The sequence below is a fragment of the Callorhinus ursinus genome, unplaced genomic scaffold (assembly GCF_003265705.2).
Source record: "Callorhinus ursinus isolate GAN/ISIS: 27379988/994484 unplaced genomic scaffold, GSC_fseal_2.0 scaffold17, whole genome shotgun sequence".
In the NCBI taxonomy this organism is placed as follows: domain Eukaryota; kingdom Metazoa; phylum Chordata; class Mammalia; order Carnivora; family Otariidae; genus Callorhinus; species Callorhinus ursinus.
Window position 1 is genome coordinate 32,866,786 of NW_027397079.1, and position 22,611 is coordinate 32,889,396.

General features: G+C 40.5%; 1 protein-coding gene across 9 annotated transcripts in view; it reads left to right on the plus strand.

The window, feature by feature from the left end:
• Positions 1 to 22,611, plus strand: part of UNC5D (unc-5 netrin receptor D) — a 530,004-nt gene that overhangs the window by 329,503 nt on the left and 177,890 nt on the right. The window lies entirely within an intron of this gene.

Below are 22,611 nucleotides of genomic sequence, written 5' to 3' on the forward strand. Positions count from 1 at the left end.
GCGGGCCAGAGTTCAGTGCAGCCGAAGAGGGGCTTGGGCTGTGCCGGGTGCTTCTGTAGACTCGAGATTAGCGGATGTCAAGAAACTATCACAACGATCTCTATCTCTGCTAAATTTCCTGTTTTAAAGTTGTATCTTAAATGTTTGATAATTTCCTCTGGCGTACAATAAGCCAATCAGTTACGATAAGCGATTCTGCCTAGACTGTCAGAGTGCAGGTGTCTTGACAATGCCAGGAAAATCAGTTCCTGAGAGAAAGAAACCCAGGTGAATGGGTTCTGCTGTTCGTTGTCAGTGACGAAGTTCAAGGGGCATTGATGGAGAAAAGGTGAGCAGTGACTGTTTACTGCTCTTTCCAGCAAATCTGCAAAAATAAGACATTAAAGATTAAGGGATTTTTGTAGCCTACTATTAAACCTCTTGCTTCTGAATCTTAAAACATGGAAATGGGTTTTAAAACTGCATGTGTTTGACCCACGGAGAACTCCAAAAAAGGAAAAGAAAAAAAAAAAAAAAGACACTGGGAGGGGGAAAGAAGAAGAAAATTGCTTTTCAGGAGAGTCCAAGATTTCTTCATCGTATTTCAGCATCAGTGTTTTTATCATCTCAAACATATTTAGAAGTACAGAAACTTCCTTTCTCCTCCCTTAAAATGTCTTCATTCCCCTACTCCCATTCTCCCACCCTGACGGGTCCCCATAAAACCTCCTTTGTGAGCCCAGGAGTGTAAAAGCTCCTCCGGAAAGAAATTGAGAGAAGGAGGGCAGACTTCGTTATTGTTGTTTTATTCAAATGCTGCCTTTTGAGAGTGCCATAAAGAATACGGGACAAGGGGGATTTATTTGAGGACTCAAGGAATTCATAGCAGATGTCGATGGTTTAGGGATTGAGAATAGGAATGAATTGCTATTTGCAGAGACATTTATGTTTCTTGGGAAATGAAATCTTCTCAAAATATGCATTTCACCTTCACTATACTGGCAGTTTGGGAGGCCCTCTCCTGGATGTTGACTGAGCCCTACTAGGCCAAGGAGAAGAGGTCATTGTGTCAGCTGTGCTCTTGATGGAAGAGCCATGGGAAACCATTTTCCTATAGTTATTTAGTTAATTTTAGCCAACAAATATTTTATGACTCGAAACTGGCGGTCAGCTGAGAGAGGGGAATAATATGTTCAATTTTTACTTTTCCTTCCTTAACACCACCAGATCTGTGATCCCCACATGGCTTCGGCTAGGCTAGTCTTGGTATTTGGTCCTGGTCAGGGGGAAGCGGATTATCTTCCAGGCTCTCTCTCTCTCTCTTTCTCTCTCTGAGAGAAAGAGAGGCCAGGGCGCCTGGGTGGCTCAGTCGGTTAAGCGACTGCCTTCGGCTCAGGTCATGATCCTGGGGTCCTGGGATCGAGTCCCGCATCGGGCTCCCTGCTCAGCAAGGAGCCTGCTTCTCCCTCTAACCTTCCCCCCTCTCATGTACTCTCTCTCTCTCTCTCTCATTCTCACTCTCTCAAAATAAATAAATCTTTACAAAAAAAAGAAGAAGAAAGAAAAAGAGAGGCCAGACAGCACAGGGGATTTCAACATGGCCTCCCTCCATGTGTGGCTTCTCCACGTTGACTTTTCCTGATCCTCCCCTTCCTCCACATCTCTGAGGCCCACATGACCTATTCTAGGATTTACTAGAAATAGCATCTCACTGATGTGTCACCTCCAGGCTCTCTCACCTCCACACTTGCTTGCTTCATTTCTGATTGTCACTTGCTTGCTAGAAAGCTCCAGGGGTTTTCCCCTCGCTTACAAAGTTTGGCAAAGAATAGCTCCAGTTCTCCTTTGTTCATGTCCCATAACCTTTGATCATGTACACCATATCCTTCCAGGCACTTGGCTATTCTGAATATCAGCCTCACTCCTCTGAAGTAAGCCTTTGCGCCTACAATTTTCAGGGTCACCATGTGTACTGTGGTGGTTAGGAAGCCAAGGACTGCCTTCCTCTCGGTTTCTGGTTCCACTAGTTGGTTTTGTGATGGTGGACAAGTTATTCATCTCTCTGTGTCTTAATGGTTCTAATGATAAAAGGGTGCCTACTTCAAGAGTTACAGGTATTGATAACTAGAAAGTGTTTAAATCTCTACCTGGCACAGAGAGTTAGCCCTTATCAGTTATTAGCTGTTGTTTTATGACATACTTGAGCCTCCAAAGAACCAGCATCACTCCTCAGTAGGTGTCTTACTACTGACTAAAACTAATTGTACTGAACTAAAATTGTAGTGCCTTAGCAAATTTTCTGCAGATTATGGCTATATGGACTCTAAAAATCCATTTTAGGGCAGCCCTATGATCCAACTCTCCCAAGCATGATAGGATCAAAGAACGTTACAAATGGAAAACCCTGTTCTATCATTTCCTGCCTTTTTAGAGTTGTCTGATACTTTTGTGGTAATAATCTCATCATTCTCTTCGAGTATTAAAAAAATCATTTTGTCATTCTTGTATATGATATGCACATGTGAATATGATAAGCATGTGATTTTTAAATTAAAAAATTATCAATAAAACCTGTATTATGCGATCTCCTGTATTTAACATATTTTTAAAATTTTTTCCTATGTATCAAGTGACACATCCTTTAATTTATTTAAAATTATTTATGTAAGTCAAAACATGATTTGTCATTAAATATTGCGTTTGACTTGGGGACCAGTGTACATTAAAATGTAAATTGAAATTTAACTATGTTTAATGGCATCAGAAGTGGAGGGGAAAAACTTGCCTTTAGGACCTTGCTTGAAATTCTTTTCATTTGCTTGTAGGGGGGAAAAAGGCACTCTCTCTCTCTCTCTCTCTTTTTAATAACTTTCATGTTTTGTTGAAAGAGATTTCTGGCTGCTATTTGCAAGTACTTCCCAGCAAATAACACATTGCACATGAGAATAGTCTTTATTCCCAGTAAATGAAAAGCCAAATTGGATATAATTGTCACTGTGTTTCTTCTTTTTAAGATTGGTTTTTGAAGTACTAAAGATATCTTAATGTGCTAAATATTTTGATAGATGAATGTAGCTTATGAATCTGATGACAATTGTCTTGAGGGGACTTTGCAAAATTAATAAATCATTTTATATTATTCATTAAATTATTGTAGTTCAACATCAGAGCTCTGTATGCTTCCTACATGTAACCGATGATGCATTCAGAATTTAACAATTTTGAAACTGCAACAAGCAAAACCTTCATGGCAATTGGGGCATTCAGCCAAGGGGTGTATTGACTGGAGTGCCTTGATGTGATCACATTAGGTAATCTCTGCAAGAATATCAGAAAGCTCACTGGCATGATATCACTTAGACATCATTTGATTTTAAAGGAAAACAGGATAAATACAATTATTTTATTTATTTAACTCATATTTTTATTGACATGGACCCACATGGGTTATCAGTTAAATGTGTAGATTCTTAGCTTCCACCCCAGGCCTGTTGGATCAGATTCTGGAGGAGGCACCAAGGAAGCTGTGTTTGTATGAAGTTATTCAGACAATTCTGTGATCAGGTAACCTTGGGACATCCTGCCCAGAGATAGTGCTTCTCAAACTTTGACATGCATGAAAATCAACAGGGATCTTATTAAAATACAGATGATTCAATTAAAATGATTCAGTAAGTCCGGTCTGAGGTCTGAGATTCTATTATTTGTAAGTGTTCCTAGATGATGCTGCCAGTCAGTCCGTGGGCCATAAATTGAGTAGCAAGACCCTAAAAAAAAAAAAAAAAAAATTTATGAAGCACTATTTGGGAAATGTTGATTTAACCCATTTGTCCAACTGCATCCTTTAATACCTTTATAAGTGATGTTCAGAAAAGTTAGGTTGGCTTGACCGAAGGTCCACCCAGCAGATGGCAGATATCGTGGAGCCAGATATCACACCCATTCACCCCTCCTCCGTGCTCTTGCTACTATTCCATGTTGATTCCTTTCTATCAGATGGAATTTGAGAACCACCATAGAAAGAAAAGTTCACGTGCATTTAAGTGTTTCCTTAAGGAAAGTGTTTCCTTAAGGAAAGCGGTGATTGCCTCTCCATTCTGTATCTGGGTAAATTCTTCCTCGTGGTAAAGTTATTGCATTTATTGAATATATGTCAATGCATGTAAGTTGTATGTATTATATATACACACATGCATATATGTGTGTGTATACACACACACGCATATATGAAGCCACAACACATTGCTGCCTTTGCCTCGAGAAAACAGCACGGGCTTTGTTTTAGTAGCCAAAGTGCCTGTCATCTTAAACTTGTATTTTCCTTAATAATTCCACACTGTGTCAGGGAGATATTGGCCGCCTTCCAAATGCCTGGGGCAGGAAATAGCTGAGGCCCCGTTTCAAAAGTGATCTTCTAAAGGTAAAAATAAATAAATAAAGCCACCCCCCACGCCACCCCCACCAGGTTGGCAGAAGCCCATCTCCAGGGAGGGACTCCCACGAGCCTTCTCTCGTCTGTCTGATTCAATCCAGCTGGAGGTAGCCGGGCCGCTGTGGTATCTGTTACTTATGCTGCTGGACCATTGTCAAAACTAGGAATATTCAATTATTCCTAGTTGTTTACTTTCATGTGTGAACATTTGGCTGCTTAGCTATTGCTTTTCTTGCCCGCTTTTCTCCCTCTTCTTCATGGGCTTACAAAATGTTCTGCCAGTATCATTAACCCTTCGTTGGTCAACTGATGCTTGAGACGTGGGCCTTTTCTCGACTAGAAGAGCTGGGGCTGGAAAGAGGGGAAGCTGGTGTCTGTTAGAGTCACCTAGCAAGCTGCCCCCCCGGAAAGCAGGAAACCACTGTTTTGTTGATTTAAAAAAAAAAAAAAAAAAAAGATCTATAAAATATCCTGAATACAATTTAAATAGGCTGCTTCTAAAATATCTGTGCCGTTGTGCCAAGAATGAGTGGAGAGTTTAAAGGAAAACCTCATTTAAAAGCTGGGGAACTCTCTACCTAATTTTATAGGCACACAGTAAAAACAGTATTATTTTTGTTTCTTTTTTTGGGGTGGTAGTTTCTTTTTGGAAACTATAGAATAGAGACCGCCAGTTAAACCTCCATTATGGATATCAGCTCCATGGCGCTGATAATTTCACCTGCTCAAAACTGTCAATGAACCCCTTCCTGACAGCACATTAGATATAGGAATAAATAAAAGCACATCTGTCTGATACTCAGATGCAGCCTTAACCTACATTTCTAGCCTTATCTCCCACCACAAGTCATGCAAGTGTGCTGAGCTCCCACTAAGTTAGCACAGCTCAGATTCTGGACATGAGACCCACTTTTCCCCTCTGTGATGTGCTCATATTCTTTCTCCTCCCTGGAGCGTGTTTTCAGCCCCACTTTGCACTCCTACCTCTTTCCACCTAATTCCCACATCCAAGGCACATCTTGTATGCTGCCTCCTTTATGAAACCTAGTTAACCAATCCCTTAATGCTAATTGACCTCAGCACCTGACAAGCCAGCTGAGCCATTGACAAAGATACCCACCCCCCCCCAACCCCACGCCTCCCTGGGCCCCATAGCATCTCCAGCTTCAAAACTGATAAGATCTAAATATCCACTTCTAGTTCTCATAGCAATTTATTTAGTACTTGTCCCATGGTACTTATTATAATTTGCTCAGTATCATAGTTATTTTGAAGTTATTTGGTGATTTATTTCCCTTCTTAGAATGGAACCTGCTTTAAGATTCAACTATATCACTGTCTTGACTTGTGAGCCTACTACGGAGACTGACAGATAACATTCCTGGTATTAGGAATGTTTGTTTTGGTTTGAAAAGGCGGCCTCATCAATGCCAGATCTGATTCTATGAAAAGGACATCTGTTAGTAGTTTGTCACGATTGTGTCCTTGTACTAACGGGGCATCTGGCTTCTTAGAGAAGCCATAGCTCAGCAGGATGTTATTATAAGGATCATATCTGTCCTCCCTGCCTTGTGCATACTCCTAATGATCTTTACTGCTGTAAAGAAAGGGTCAAAAGGGATTTGGGAGTAGGTGAATCATTACAACCATACAACTCTGTGATATGCGGTGTGTGGCTCTGAAGGAGGCCAAGGCCACCAGCTCTGCACACAGTGTCCATTTCTCTCTTTTCAGCACATGGAATTCACTCAGAGGTCATGGAAAAAAATTGTTAAGACCTCTCAGTACTTGGTAGAAATTGCACAAAAGTTGGAAACCCTCCTTCCCCTCTTTATGGAAGAATGTGGCCAAAATAAGGAGAAAATATTATTTTACTCTGCCAAAGGCTGATCCTTCCTTTTAGACTGAAAGTAATTTACAGTTCACCCTTCAACACCATGGGAATTAGGGTCGCTGACCCCCCTCCATGCAGTAAGAAAACCCACCTTAGAACTTTTGACTCCCAGTAACTTAGGTGCTAATAGCCTGTTGACTGGAAGCCTTACAGATAACAAAATCGACTAACAAATATTTTGTATGTTATATGTATTATACACTGTATTCTTACAGTTAAAGCAAGCTAGGGAAAGAGAAATGTTATTAAGAAAACCATAAGGAAGAGAAATTACATTTATAGTACTGTATGTATAGAAAAAATCCACACATAAGTGGACCTGCGCAGTTCAAACCTGTTGTCCAAGGGTCAACTGTATATGAATATTATCGAAGATATGAAAGTCAGGGCCTCCAGACCAAGCTGGACACTGTATGGGAGCATCTAGCGAGGGAAGGGAATGGGGGTTGAAATGCAGCCTGCACCCCACCAACCAGGATGTGTACCTGGACCATGGTTGCAATCACCTGAAGGCAGGGGCTGGTTTTTCTCAGCACAGAGGTGATTTTTCTCAAGCTGTGTGTTCACGTGTGTCTAATTTACACAAAAGTGCCACATAGGCTTGTGGCAGCAGGACTAGGGTACGTAATCTGTGGGACTGAGTGCAAAATGACAGTGTGGGGCCCCTTGTACAAAAATTAAGAATTTGAAGCCATCCACATGGGAGCCTTCAGTCAAGCAGGGGGCCCCGGACCACCTGCTGGCCCCATGCCCATGAAGCCGGCTGTGAGTGGCAGTAATGTGATGGTTTGGGAAATCACTTCATATACATAATGTTTATATAAAAAGGGAATAATAGGCCTAGAAAGATCAGGGACTCATTCATTCTGATTCCATGCAGAATTGGGAACAGGATTATTCTGTTTTACTCCAAAGCCAGAGGTAGCATCATAGGATCTTAGTTTTTAAATGCATATTTGGGGTCAAGTTGGCAACTAGAAATGTTCAGTGACAAAGCGTTCTTCTTTTGGCCATGTTCTCCTGTAAACTGTGCATAGGCCGCCAAGGGGCACATGTCTGGTGGGGATTCTCTAGAAGGAATTACTGCGCTAGGTGAGTAGGTAGAATATACGCTAATAGAGGTTTTTAATTTTTTTTCCTCTATTTTGACGTAATTTCAGACTTCAGAAAAGTTACAGTGTAGTACAAAGAATCCCCCTAAGTCTTTTACTGAGACTCTTGAAATGTTAACATCTTACCACATTTGCATTGGCATTAGCTCTCCTTCTATGTTTATATATGTTTTTCTGTATAGACTATTATGGTTTATTTTCTGACATGTTTCAGGTTAAACAGCAGCAGACATGATGCCCCCTTTCCCTTAAATACTTCATCATATATGTTTTTAAAGAACAAAGGTATTTTCTGATATAACTAGTAGTATAATTATGAAGAATAATTATAGATAATAAATTATGAAGAAATTAACATGGATACAGTACTGGCATCTAATCCTGAGACCTTATTCATAGTTCATCAATTGCTCAGTAACATCCTTTTCTAACCATAACAAAAATCATCATGGGTTATATTCAGTTGAAAGGTCACTTTAGCTTTCTTTAATCCAGATAATTCCTCAGTCTTCCTTTGTCATGCATGACATTGAGTGAAGTGTAAATCTCAGTTATTTTGTATAATGTCCCTCATTTTGAACATGTAAAGAGGAGACATCAGCCAACTAGAAAGGACTTCCCCTGGCCAAATTTGGGACAGTTTGAATATCAAAATAATTGGTAACGATGGGTGATAACTCAGTACATAACCCAAAAATCCGTACTGGTATTTTGAAATAATGACTGAATAAACATATAAATAAATGGGTGCAAAGGGAGAGCCCTTCCCTTAGAGTAAGTGGATAAATGAAAATCATTATTTAGCACCATCATAATATTCATTGATTCAGACAGGTATCCTGGATGCTTAAATTAGAGGATAAATGTTTCAGGAGTAACAGGATACTGATATAATCTCAAAGTATCTCTCCACAAGATACTTAAGAATTACCAAGGGGAAATGCATAGCTTTTCAGTGAAAAATCCTGCCAGCTACCATCTTTATCAAGTGATGGATGTTGACGTCACCAACAATGGGACCCATCGGCAGTGTATGTCTCCCGATGTGATGGACAGAGCAGACTGAATCACTTAGTGCTGTTTCTTCCGAAAATGTTTAATCTATATTTAACCATAGGAAAACATTGGACCAAACCTAAATTGAGGAACATTTTACATAAGAGGTCATTTTTAACTTCACACGTCTCTCAAAATGCCAGCCCTGCATGTAACACTGCAGGGATGTTCTGGGGAGACAAGAAACCTCAGAGTAGACATGCTGCCTCTCTCTGTACCATCAGGCATACTCCCCTTTTAGGTCAGTCGAATATAAACATGGATTCAAGGAGTAGAAAGCAAAATTTTCTTAAATTGTGTGAAGATGCAACTTGAAACTTTAAGGCCATTTCATGCATGTCCTGTCTTTTTAGGCCCTACCCGTCAATGCAGTGCAGAGATGAATCTGTTCTCCTCTGCCCACCCATAGGGACACTTAGGTAGAAAGTGTGAGAAATACTGAACAATAAGACATGATTCTGTGAACAGAGTAGAATGGTTTGGATAGAATTGATTAAAATGGTGCTACTATTGCACTACTGGGTATTTACCACAAAGATACAAACGTAGGGATCCGAAGGGGTATGTGCACCCCAATATTTATAGCAGCAATGTCCACAATAGCCAAACTGTGGAAAGAGCCAAGATGTCCATCGACAGATGAATGGATAAAGAAGATGTGGTATATATACACAATGGAATATTATGCAGCCATCAAAAGGAATGAGATCTTGCCATTTGCAACGACCTGGATGGAACTGGAGGGTGTTATGCTGAGTGAAATACGTCAATCAGAGAAAGACATGTATCATATGACCTCACTGATATGAGGAATTCTTAATCTCAGGAAACAAACTGAGGGTTGCTGGAGTGGTGGGGGGTGGGAGGGATGGGGTGGCTGGGTGATAGACATTGGGGAGGGTATGTGCTATGGTGAGCGCTGTGAATTGTGCAAGACTGTTGAATCACAGATCTGTACCTCTGAAACAAATAATACATTATATGTTAAGAAAAAAGAAAAAGAAGAAGATAGCAGGAGGGGAAGAATGAAGGGGAGTAAGTCGGAGGGGGAGATGAACCATGAGAGACGATGGACTCTGAAAAACAAACTGAGGGTTCTAGAGGGGAGGGGGGGAGGGGGATGGGTCAGCCTGGTGATGGGTATTAAAGAGGGCACGTTCTGCGGGGAGCACTGGGTGTTATGCACAAACAATGAATCATGGAACACTACATCAAAAACTAATGATGTAATGTATGGTGATTAACATAACAATAAAAAATAAATAAAAATAAAATGGTGCTACTTTGGGTTTACTTGTGCACAGTTGAGCACACCCACCTGAAAGATGGGAATTATTAGTTAGCGGCACGTTACTTCATGACATGACCTACTGTGGATGTTGAAAAAATATTCCCCAAATACTATTCCTTGGTGCTACTTTTTGCTGACCATTATTTGACCGAGAAGAATTTGCAAAAATATGGCCACCACCTTTTCAGCACTACCAGGCTGCTCTTCTTGTGGTAAAAATAAACCTTAAACTTCCTAGAAAATTGCCATTTCTGTAAACACTGCCATGTAGTAGGGAGGAGGACACGGATTTTATGTCATCCCTCGTTTTCTCTACTAAGGAACTCTGCTGATGGATAATGCAAACAGCTGTTAAGCAAAACAAAAATAAAGCTTTATTAATCTTTGAGGACTCTGAGCTTTGGGATAGTATTAAATTAGTCTTGCATCCCTCCTCCAGAATAAGGACATTCTAGAAATTTGATAAGTAGCAAAGGAATGCTAACTTAGATGTAGAAGTGTTAGCCATCCATGAATGATTCTCTACCATGTTCTAGATAGCGCAGCCATAAATCAAATTCCATCCCTTCCTGTGAAGAGTTTACAGTCTAGGGAAGGGCTGTGTTCAAAATAAGTATTTTCAATGAGGCATGTTCGTCGTAAGCTCAGTGTGTTTTGGGAGGGGCAATTTGCTGCTTCTCAAGATCTTAGATACACTTCCTGAGTTACTGTCTGAGCTACTTCCTGAGAAAGGAGGAGGGTTAACAATTTAAAGAACAGGGCAAAAACACAGGTGGAACAGTATGTACTACTTGGGAAAACTAAGAGATGCAGCTAGAAGTAGATAGGGTCACATTATGGAGGGTGTTTGAATTCTGTTGAGTTTAGACTCATCCAGGATGTGGCCAGGTACCTTTGAAGTATCTTAAGCAGGGTAGTGATGTGACCTTGTTTTCTAAATCTCCTGCCCTCCGTTTCCCCAGAGCCAGAGAGATTTAAGGGGAACAAGACCAGAACAGCAGACCAGGAGTGAAATGCTGTAAATGGTTAAGGGGTGAATGGAGAAAGAGCCACGAAGGAGACTGGGGTTGGGGGAAGAAAGGTTGAAGAGGCCCTGGGAGACCTAAGAGGGGGTGCAGACGTGTATGAAGGAATCAGTGGTCATTAATGTCCATGTGATCCAAAGATGAAGGTAAGAAGTGAGAAGAGTCAGTGAGATGTGATCACCTCAAGGCTCAGTGGATCTGGGCAAAGCAGTGTACTGAGAGGAGTTGTTAGGAGATCATAGTGGATCTAGGAATCCATAAGAGATGAGAAAGCAGAGGTGGTATGAACAGTCTTTTCCAAAAATTTGACCACAGAGAAAAGCTAGAACAATGACTACAGTTAACCATTTGAGGAATGTATGGTGATTTAATATAAGCATGAAGATTAGAAGGGTTCATATTCTCAAAGCACATGGAGAAGGACCAGGAGCAGCAGAAAGTGTGAAGGAGAGGTCAGAAGAGCTGGCTTTGCATTCTGGTTTCAACCAACTAGCTTTGTGCTCCTGTGTAGAGTTCTCCAAACCTGCTGCATGTGAGAGTCACACTAGAGATGCTTCGAGATTAAGGTGACTGGACCTCGCTGGAGACCCACAATATCTGAATCCCTGGGGGATGGGACCCAAGCTTGCTTTTTATGACTTTTGCTGTCTTGTCTTCTCCTTCTCAGTACCCACAACTCTGTTTGCTGTGCAGGTTTCTCCTTCTCTTCCCACTTCTAAGTATTGGGGTGCTCTAGGCCTCCCTCTTGAAACCTCTTCTCTCCTCAAGCCCCAGACTCTCCCCAGGTGAAATCTTTCCTTCCACGGCTTCAGGTCCTGTCTTGACTGCAGATGACTCTCAGCCCTGACCTTACACCTCATCTCCTGACTTCTTTGCTCACTGCCCACCTCGTATATCTAGGAGGCATCTTTAATGTAATACATGCCAAAGAGAATTCTCTTGGTTTTCACTTCGTCAGCACTGCTGCAAATCTGTGTTTATTCTCCAATCTTTCCTGCTTCAGTAGTGGCCCCTCAGGTGCTCCTGATAAGACCGAGGCATCATCCTTGACTCCTCTGTTTCTTCCAGCCATGTCCCACCCAGTAGCAGCTTTATCTCCAGAACAACCCTGAATTTGCCCACTTCTCTCCATTGGTACTAACAGTTGTTATTCCTTTACTGTGATGATCTCCTCCCTGCTTTCATTCTTAACATCTTAAAATATATTTTCCACACTGAAGCCAGAATGCTTTTGCTCCCAAAAAGGTGCACAACTTCTGGCTGGCGTGATCTCTTAGATCCTTCTTGTTCTGGCAAGATTGATTTGAAGTAAAGCAGAATGCAGGTTTTCTTCCTTTCACTCAGTTGCCGTATGGGGCCAAGCAGGGGGCAGGGGTGCTAGATGTTTGGTGGTATATTCCAGTGTTGACATGCTCAAGACACTGGCCACATCCTGTCCCGATTGACCTTCCTGGTCTTGGGGAGACCTGGAGTGGGGGAAGAATCAGAGAATCAGAAAGCTAAAAAGGCAGGTTAAAAAAAAAATTCTTCTTACTTCTGGGGTGGCTCTTTCTTTTGGACTCTCTTCCCCCACTTTCTATTCCCTACCACCCATCCCCCCCATCTCAGCTGGTACTGAATTCTAATGAGATGGTGGGTCTGGAAAGCTTCAGATTACTTTTAGGTCATTTCTTTTGAACCTCACTGCCAGTTCACATCCTTCTAATCTTCTGTGGAGGGCTGTGAGGGCACCGGGAGAGTCAGGAGTGATTCTTCATGCCTTTGTTGTTCTTAAAACTCTCCTCAACCATGGAGTCTGTTTTGCATCCGAGTGTTCATCAGGATGCTGAGCTGTAGGAGTGCGAGTGCAGCTGGGAGCGGGGGTAGGGCTTAAGGGACACTGGGGATGAGCAGTGTGACCTTTCTTTATACTCCTTCAGAGCTGGGCAGCTCAGTCTAGTCATGATTCCTGGGACTGCAGTTTTTTTTTTTTTCTTCCTCCATCAAAAGCACTTTGGTTCGGAGTCTCCATCTGCATTCGTCTAAGACTCTGTGTCCTCATTAGCATAGCAAGTAGGGCAATTGTACTCTTAAACTCATAGGATGTGGAGCTTAGGGGTACATTTTCCCAAGAGCATTCAGTGGAACATGATGTAAAGATACAATACGCGAGTTATTAGCTTTATTTTAATTTGATTTAATGCCTTAAAAATAAGGGAGCCGAGGATTTCTATATTTTCACCTAATAACTTTTTCCTAGTGAAGCTTATGAAGATCTGCTATTTAGGTCAAACTTCAGTGGTCCTCTATGAGCCAAGTCAATATAAATGATACACAGAAAGTGCTGTATCATGGAGCTTGGAGTCAAAGCAAACCTCAGAAATCCTTCTATGGGCATGGTTCCTTTGTATGGAGTCCTGCCCATATTCCTTTGTTGAGGGAGGTGGTGTCGATAAGCATAGGTGGCCACGCTGTGTCCCTCCTCGGCCCACTATCATGTCCATTGGACCAAGAATGTACGCCTAGGTTTGCTGCATAGGAGTAAATTCAGTACGAGAGACCCTCTCAAGAAGGATTCGCATGATTATGTACTTCTAGATTCTTGCTCTTCTGAGGATGACTTGATCCTGAAAGAGAATCATTCGTTGAGGCAAGAGAAAGGGACAGACACCAATAAAGAAGCAGGTTGTTGTGGCCCTGAAACAGAAGACATGAGTGCAAGCAAGAGATACGCAGAGGCCATTAAGACGGTAGAACAAGAGGCACTTGATTAGGAGGGGCACAAGTGACAGAGGCCATGTCTGTGCTAGGAGGACTATGCAGTCAGCCAGTAGATAGAATTACACTGGATTTCTTCATCCCCTTGCTTGGCCGTGTTATGGTCTCTTTAGGACCTACTTGTTTGTGACGCCTACTCTCTCTTTCAAGCCTGGTTTATGGTCTTTCTTGGTTTCCGATCAGTCCCAGACTCAAAATGAAGATTCTTGTCCTTCTGATTTTCAATAAATGCTCAATTTTTGATGGACTCTGAGTGAGTTTTGCATCCTTGTCAACCAAAAAGGCCAAACGCAATGGAATGTATTGACTTGGGAATAGCTCAATAGAGAGCAGGTTATATTAGTGCTCAAAGCAGTTTGTAAGACTGTGGCTGTTTCTCCCCGCCATAATGTATTCCTGCTGCTGAATGCAGCACCACTGGGGCCTGACAAACTAGGCTACTTAGTGTGCAAGGGGTAGTGACACACAGGACTGGTTATAAAACAATTTATTGATAACTGCCATTGAACAGCAGAGGGATGGCAGAGCACAGGGGATCTAGCAAAGTCCCAGAGTTATTCTGTGCCCCTGAAGAACAGCCTTGAGGAGTCTCTGAACGACAGGACCCCTGTGATCAGCCAAATGCCTTGCTCATGGCTTGGCACCAGGGTGGGGCCATGGGGAATGCAGAGAGGCCTGTGCAATTCAACTATAGTCAAAGGTATCCCTCCTTCACTATTGCTGCAAGATTTACTCAGCAGGAGGTAAGCCTACAATAGTCACAGATTTTAGGAAAGAGAGACATAGATGTGGAATTACGCTTTGGGGCCAGTTGTCCTTCAAGGACACACGGCAAAATCAGAACTAAAAGATCCACAGTGAAGACATGAAAGATAGCAGTCTGGCATCACTTTGGATCAGTGGTCAAGAAATGTGCAGAATGCGTAGGTCTCAGCAAGGCAGAGAACTTAAGCCAGGCCAGCAAGGAAAGCGTATATAAAGGAAGGAATTGACCTGACAGGGAAGCCTTTTATATGCTTCCTCTGGGAACTGGAGTTAGTAGCTGACTTCTCAGGCCATAACCACCTAAAGGCTAGAGGATTGAGGCAGAACCAAATGGGGGCACCAGGCCTTGACTTTCATTTTCCATCTGTTCTGCATTTGAACCAGTCCTTTTATTCCAACAAATGATCTGTATTTGGCTAAGTTACAAATTCCTTTTATGTATGACAAATGGGGTTTGTTGTTCCTTCCGAAAAATATGGGTGGGAGAGATTCAGAGCTGATTTGCATACCAGTGTCGTTGGACACTAATGGGACATTGTACCATCCTCCTGCAATCTTAACAAATGACTATGACTATGACTATTAAAAAAAAATGACTATGATTTTTTACTGGCTTATTTGGTTTGAATGAGTAAATTATTTTTATTTCATTGCATTAACTGCCAGAACATTGAATGAGCCGATAACTCCCTGGTGTTGCTGAGCCGCAAAGAACTATTATTCGGAATTGAATTTTTATTGATTTTCTTGTGCTACAATGACTTTTCTAACATAGTAGCCTGAAAGGAAAATGAGAAAAAGGCCAAGTAGGGCATGGGGTGAGGAAGGGGAGGCTGCTGTTTCCCATGGCCTCGCCCCAGATGGACTGCTTATTGGCAGGTGCTGCTGACTCGGGATGATCCTGGTGCTGATTAGATGATTTACAGGTTAGCCAAATACCTGGCTTCATCACCTTGTCCTCCTCTTCCGTCCTGCTGCTGTCTTTGCTTCCAGTCACGTTGAGCCTGGTTGGCATTCTGCTGTGGAGCCGGACAGGGCAGTGGGGTGAAGAAGGAGCTGAAGTAGACGGGGAAATGCTCCACGTTGGTCAGTGCTGGTGCTGTTAACATCATGTGCGTGTGCGTGCACACACGCACACGAGGGTAATGAATAAGTGTTCCTTTAACATCATTATAGTACATTTCATGTGTTTCATGTGTTTGCTTTTTCTAGTCATCCTAACTGTTAGAGATCTAGTTGTATCTAAGTTCATAATCATTCGGATGAGTTGAAATGGAAACTCATTCATTGATCCAACGAAACTTATTGAGTGGCTCCTGTATACCCTTCTAGGTACTAAAGGCAAGGCAGTGAATGCTACAAATGAAAAATTTTGTCCTTGTGCACAGATTCCTATGAGTCAAATTTAAAAAGAATATTTTAGAATTCACGAAAGACTGAAAAATATAGTCCTTCTTGCTTCCTTTAATAAACATGATAAGAGTGAAACTTGCTACAATAAAATGAAACAAAATGTCCTTCTTCCCTGGTTTCTGATTCACTTTGATCTACTTTAGAGAATCTTGACAACTCCTAGGAAAGAGTGGCTTTTTTTGGACACAATTTTTTCTGGCTGTAAAAATAATCCATGTTCATTGCAGAAATTTTAGAAAATGCAGAAACAAATGAAGAAGAGAATTGGTACACCCAGGCTCATCCAGCTGCAGATCTTTGACATGTTGAATTGTTTCTCTTTAGGGCTTTTCCTATAACATATATAGTAATGCCACACCAGTTGCTATTTTAAAATTTTAAAACCTTCAATCTTGCTGTGTATGTATGCAGTTTGGTTCAGTTCCCTTATACAAAATAATTTGAAAATTATTATTTCTCTTCTTTCCAGAGACCATGTGAGCATGATTGTGAGATCAGAAGGTGGAAATCTATTTATATTCCACCCTCTCAATATATATGAATAGAAGACTAAGTCTAATAAAAGAGTGTCCTTATGTGATGTGATAACTTATGGAAAGAGAGGTAGCAAGCCAGGCATTTTGCAGAGACTTGCAAGAAAGAAACGAGAGCATCTACAGGCAAAAAAAAAAAAGTCAGTAAAAGCCTGATTGAAACAGTAAAAGTGGTACAGTGTGTATTATGTAGGCTGGGTGATTCTCTACCTCTGTTTACCTAGAATTTTCTCTAAGAAACTTTACTGGAATCACTAGATTAAGGTAGGTCCCACTGTGGTAGATCCTTACAGAACTTTCTACTTCTCTATCTCATCATTCATTTATACACATCTTAATTTCTTGTTTAATGTCTGTTCTCTCTGCTAGCATATATGCTGTGGGAGGGTGGGATGGTGTGTGTCAAGTTCAGTAATATACCTTTGCTGCCTGGCACAGTGTCTGGCCCATGGTCCACAGCATGAGTGGATGAAAGAGGCTATTGCACATACACTGAAAACCTGAGGGCAAATTAGGAGGCCTGCCTACCACAGCAGGTTTTAATGCAGATGTACCTACTTTTATTTGGAAGTAGATGCATTCCATAAAAACATAATTATTACATTTTGAGGAGGCCAGTTCTCACATATTAAAAAATATATAAAAGATAGAGACCATTCACTCAATGCTATTTTATCTCATGTAGCAATTTATTCAAACATTTAGTTGCAATTTACAATATTCTTTGAGCTTTTTAACATTTGCATAGTATTCCATTATATAAATGCACCAAAAGATACTATCCATTATTGTATTTTTGAATATTTCGATTGTTAGCAAGTGTTCAGCATTATAAGTGATGATTTGAGAAATGTTGCCATGCCACATTTTTCTAGGTAGCTTTGTCATCCTTTCCTTAGAAAATTTTTGAAGGAGATTTCTTGAATTATGTAATGAACCCTTTTAATAATAGCTTTATTAAGATATAATCCACAATACCTTGCCACCAGTTCATCTATTTAAAGTCTACATTTTAATAGTTTTTAGTGTGTTTTCAGAGCTGTGCAACCATCATCAGAGTCTATTTTAGAATATTTACATCACACCAAAAAATAAAACCGTTCCCATTAACTGCCATGTTCTCCCCACCTCCAGCCCGGTCATCTGCAGTACTCGGCAATAACTAATCTTTCTGGCTCCCTGGACTTGCCTCTTCTGGACATTTCATATAAACAGAATCCTACAATATGTGGTCTTTGGTGTCTGGCTTCTTTCACTGAGCATATTTTCAAGATTCACCCCTGTTATGATATGTACTTCAGTATTTTATTTCTTTTTATTGCCAAATAACATCCCATGGTATGGATATACCACATATTTATTTATTCATTAGAAAGTGAACATATAAATGAACTCATAAAGTGATTTTGACACATCTTCTAGCTTGCTCTTCATGTTGACTCATTTTCACTTCATCTAGCAGTGTTGACTAGTTTTCCACACTTTTTTTTTTTTTTAATTTATTTGAGGGAGAGAGAGAGAGCATGAGCAGGGGGAGGAGCAGAGGGAGAAGGAGAAGCAGACTCGCCACTGAGCAGGGAGCCAACCCAACCAGGGGCTCGATCCCAGGACCCTGGGATCATGACCTGAGCTAAAGGCAGACGCTTAACCGACTGAGCCACCCAGGCGCCCCTCCACACTTAAAGAAACAGACAAAACAAAGCCTGTTTGGAAAAGTAGAGAGACCTACTGATGCTTTTTAAATGGGCATTTCTTTAATAATTAGTGCTATTGGGCCTTCTAATTATCTTTATTAGCCATGTATGTCTTTTCTCTTGTAAATTTTGCTTAAATACTCCTTTGACATTTTATTTTAGGGTATTCATCTTTCCCATTTCTTTTCAAAAGTGCCCTTTATGTATTAAGGCTGTCAAACCTTTGCCTATAATGCTGCTTGTAATGTTTGAGATTGAAACAATTTAATTTTAACAGTATCTACCAAACATTATCTGCCAAAACAATTATCTGCCAATTATTCCCTTAAGCGTTCTTCCTTTCGTTTTGTTTAGAAGTGTCTTCCCCATTCTAAGACCCAATAAGTATTTTATTACTGCTGTGGTTTTACCATATACTAACTTACACTTTTCACTTGAGTGTCTTTGAAAAATGCTCTAAAATTTTATAATTAATATGTATATCTGATTTATGAAAAAGCCAACCCCTTTTAATCATCATGGCTTTATAATAGGATTTAGTCTTATTTGTGACCTTTTATTAAGCCATGTTATGTACCCTGCTCTTAAAAGGATTTTGTGCATATTAACATTTAATGCTCACAAAAACTATATGTAATAGAAATTATTGTCCTCATTTTACAGATGAGGAACCTAAGGCGGAGAGAGCTAAAGATACTTACGGAATCAAGGTTCTATTAGGTGGCAGACCCAGAATTCAAACATACTCAGTCTCTAGCGCCACCTTCTTCCACTGACGTGTTCAGTCTTCCCTACTGGAGTTCTGGAAGAAATGACCTAGGAGTTTAAATCCTTATCCTTAATTATCATGGATGGTTATGATGTCTTATGCGTTTCTCTTTCCAGAGTTTTTGGATAATTGCATGAATATTCCTTGCTATATTATAAATATAATTTAGGGGCACCTGGGTGGCTCAGTCGGTTAAGCTTCTGCCTTTGGCTCAGGCCATGATCCCAGGGTCCTGGAATCGAGCCCTGCATCAGGCTCCTTGCTCAGCAGGAAGCCTGCTTCTCCCTCTCCCTCTGTCTGCTGCTCCCCCTGCTTGTGCTCTCTCTGTCAAATAAAATCTTTAAAAAAAAAATTAGATGTAAACATTTTAAGGTGGTTTTTATTGGCCACTGCCAAATTTTTTGAAACCACAACTTCCGAATACTTAATTCATTACTTTGAGCCTTATGTACAAAGGTGATGATGTCTTCAGGAAGGGTGTGTGGTTGATTCCAATCCCTCTTGGCCCTGTCGTATCTGAGACGATATAGTTGTTAGTTTGCTCACGTATAATAACTTGTTTGGGAATAAAAAATTAGTGTCCATGCTTTTTTGTCCTCAAAAATAAAAACATAGATATGATTAGTTATACTCTAGTATATGCTAATATAGGAAAAAGTTTTAGTCATAGCCTGATTTTTGTTTCATCGTCAGTTACTTTTTAAAAAAGTATTTAGGGCGCCTGGGTGGCTCAACTGCCTTCGGCTCAGGTCATGATCCTGGAGTCCCGGGATCGAGTCCCGCATCGGGCTCCCTGCTCAGCAGGGAGTCTGCTTCTCCCTCTGACCCTCCCCCCTCTCATGTGCTCTCTCTCTCTCAAATAAATAAATAAAAAATCTTAAAAAAAATATTTATGTAGCTGTATTGAGATATATCTGACAAATTACGATTTGTGATGATTTGATATATTTTTATATTGTGGAATGATTACCACAATAAGGTTAGTTAACATATCCATCACCTCACATAGCTACTGTTTTTTTTTTTTTTCTTTTTTGTAGTAAGAACATTTAAAATTTACTCTCTCAGTAACTTTCAAGTGTCCAGTATAGCACTGTTAACTATATCACCATGTTGTATGTCAGGTCCCCAGAATTTACGCATCTTGTAACTAGAAGTTGTACACTTTGACCTCCATCTTGCCTTTCCCTCTCTCCCCAGCCCTGGGCAACCACTCATCTACTCCTTGTTTGTGAGTTCAGCTTTTTTGTATTCCAGATCAGTATTTGTCTTTCTTTGACTTATTTCACTTAGCATAATGCCCTCAAGGTCCATTTGTGTTGTCACAAATGGTGGGATTTGGTTCTTTTGTAATGTATTTTACATATACATATATGTATGTATATGTAATATACATATATATATATATATAGTAATACACACACCTCCATTCATCCATTGATGTACTCTTAGGTGGTTTCCATGTTTTTGCCAATAATGTTGAAAGGAGCGTAGGGTGTCAACATCTCTTCACCATAGTGATTTTATTTCCTTTGGATATATATATCCAGGAATGAGATCGCTGCATCCTGTGGTAGTACTGTGTTTAAGTTTTTGAGGAACCTCCATGCTATTTTCCGCAGTGGCTGTGCCAGTTTACATTCCCACCAACAGTGCACAAGGGTTCCCTTTTCTCCAAATTCTCGTCAACATTTATCTCGTCTTTTTGGTGACAGCAGTTCTAACAGGAGTGAGGTGATATCTCACTGTGGATTTGATTTGCATTTATCTGATGATTAATGATGTTGAGCACTTTTTCACGTACCTGTTGGCCATTTGAATGTCTTCTTTGGAAAAATGTGTATCTGAGTCCTTTGCCCACTTTTTAAATGGATTGTTTATTCTTTTGCTGTTGAGTTGAATGAATTCTCTGTATATTTTGGAGATGAGCCCCTTATCAGACATATGGTTTGCAAATATTTTCTACCATTCCATAAGTTGCCTTTTCACTTTCTTGATCATTTCTTTTGCTGCACAAAAACTTTTTAATTTGATATAGTACTAATTGTTTGCTTTTGCTTTTGTTGCTTGTGTTTTTGTTGTCACATCCAAAAAGTTGTTGTCAAGGCCCGTGTCAAGAATCTTTTCCCCTAGGTTTTTCTTTTAGTCATTTTATGGTTTCAGGTCATACATTTAAGTCTTTAATCCATTTCTTTTTTTTTTTTTTAAGATTTTATTTGAGAGAGAACGAGAGCATGAGCATGAATGGTAGGGAGAGGGAGAGGAAGAAGCAGACCCCCCCACCGAGCGGGGAGCCCAACATGGGGTTCAATCCCAGGACCCTGAGATCCTGACCTAAGCTGAAGGCAGGTACTTAACCAACAGCCACCCAGGCACTCCAAGTCTTTAATCCATTTCGAGTTAATTTTTGTGAGTGTTAAAAGGTAGGGGTCCAATTTAATTCTTTTGCATGTGGTTATCCAATTTCCCCACTACCTGTTATTAAAGAGATATCCTTTCCTCATTTAGTATAAGTGGCTCCCTTGTCAAATATTAGTTATCTGCATATTTGAGTTTTTATTTCTGGGCTCTCGATTCTGTTGCATTCATCTGTGTGTCTGTTTCTGTGCTGATACTATATTGTTTTGATTACTATAACTTTTTGGTGTAATTTGAAATCAGTAAGTATGATGTCTCTAGCTTTATTTTATTTTATTTTTTTTCCACGATTGCTTTGGCTCTTCGAGGTCTTTTGTGGTTCCATGTGAATTTTAGGATTGTTTTTTTCTATTTCAGTGAAAAATGCCATTGAAATCTTTGTAGGGATTGCATTGAATCTATTGATGGCTTTGCATAGTATAGACATTTTAACAATATCGATTCTTCACATCCATAAAATTGTTAGTTACATTTGTTTATTTACTCCAAAGATACTTATAAAATTACTATGTTTATAATTTTCTTAATTTTGTTAAAGTTCAAAATTTCAACTATAACATAGTTAAGGCCTTTGTTTTTTCTTTTTAAAAATATTTTACCTTGTATCCAGTGAGCTCTTTTGCAAACTCGCGTCTTTTTACAGCTCAGAGACGAGTTATTATCATTATTAAATAGGTTATCATTTATTTTCTTTCAGCTTGTTATTCCCTTCTAAAATTCCTATTATATTTAATACTCTATTTCTCTATCTCAGCATTATCTTTTATTATTTATTTTGCTGGAAAATCTTATCATTTTATCATTTTCCTCTTAGCTCATTCATTCAACATATATTTATTAAGGACATGCTCTGTATCAAATGTTCAGTAGGCACTGGGAATATGTAGGTGACCCTCTCAGAAATAAAGCCCCCCTTCCTAGAACTGATGATCTGGTGAGGAAAACAGGTAAGGGGGTAAGCAATTGTAAGCCCCCACAAAACTTCCTAGAGGAAGTTTCTTAAACTGGGTTTTGTTGGTTACAAAGCTGTTCTCTCTCGCCTCTAAAACCACTGGTCTGTAGTTTGTAAAGGGCTGGGGACTTCTTTGCTAGATCCTGGCTCCCTGTAAGGTTTCACCAGCAGGAGGCACCAGAGGGGACTGAACAATGGAAGTGGGAGAAAGGCTACTTCTTGTGAATTTTCTGTCCAGGTCAGTACACCACCCCCGCTCCCCTCACCCAGAGTTTCTTCATCCTAGAAGTGGCAGTTGCTTCTTGTTTCCGGCTTACTATTTTTTTCCCAAATGCTTCCAGAACCAGCTTTGTCAGGCGCCATGGAAGTGCCAGCACCAAGCTGATGCGCAGACTTTCTCAGGGGTCTTGGTCTTGACTTGGATCCCTCTTCCAGGTTCCCGAGGTGCCCGCACCAGTGCCCAGTGCTGTGCGGCTCTGTTATCCCGACCTCTTCCTTTTGCCTCATCGTCCCCCTTTGCC